The sequence below is a fragment of the Helobdella robusta genome (genome assembly GCF_000326865.2).
Source record: "Helobdella robusta unplaced genomic scaffold HELROscaffold_7, whole genome shotgun sequence".
In the NCBI taxonomy this organism is placed as follows: Eukaryota; Metazoa; Annelida; class Clitellata; order Rhynchobdellida; family Glossiphoniidae; genus Helobdella; species Helobdella robusta.
The window spans coordinates 1,485,096-1,486,138 of NW_008705398.1; positions in this window are offsets into that span (position 1 = coordinate 1,485,096).

Genomic DNA, 1,043 nt, shown 5'->3' on the forward strand with positions numbered 1-1,043 from the left:
ATCTCTAAAAATGAGTAAAAAAATTCAATAAATAAAAAATACTTATAAATATTATTGTTCATTTAATCATTAATTGTGACTAATAGATGAACTAATTAACATAAATTAAAAAAATTAATATTCATGAGTGGCTGACTGGTCGTCTACGTCATCAGATCCCTGCAATCTGGTTGGCTGCGTATACTGCATGATTGGGATGATGAGGGAATCTTTGGGATTCCGGTAAATGCATTCCTGATTGTGATTGTTGCCGCCGGAGGATAGATGGATGGATGGAGGAATGCAGTTATCCATGTTCGGGACCATTGTGATGATGTCATCATGGGTGCGTTTTGTTGTCAGCTGGTACTGATAATTATTCAGTTTAAATTTTAAAAATTTTCCTACAGAAAAAATGGGTCCAAAATTTAATAAGTGATATTTTCAAACTGAAAAAAAGATTGCATAGATAAAAAATATAAGAAGAAGAGTAAGCGTTACGTCATTTTTAGATGTTCTATGGCTCGGCTTGCCTGTCACCGTATTATCGCCCGTGTTATTCGTCATAAAGAAATAACTGAGAGTTGAGCTGTATACAAATGTTCACGTTGGTATTATTTTGAAAATTTGCGTGGGTAGGTATTTTTAGTTTGTGTAATTTCTATGTGTGTGTGTATATGTGCATGTGATGGTTGGCACGTGCGTGTATATGTACACACACACACACACACACACACACACACACATGCACCATTATATTTGTTATGCAATTATATATTGAGATGTTTTCTTGTGTAGTGTCAAGGTGTTTTTGCGCTGAATCAAGTTTACAAAAAGTTAACATGAAATTTCAAACGTGACTTCAAGAAATATACACACAAAACAAACACACACAGCAAACACACACAACAAACACACAAAACAAACACACACAACTAACATACACAACAAATACACACAACAAATACACACAACAAACACACACACAGCAAACACATACCACAAACACACACATACACACACACCCCGCATAGGAGTAGTCTTTAAGTTTTGGACAGACTCTA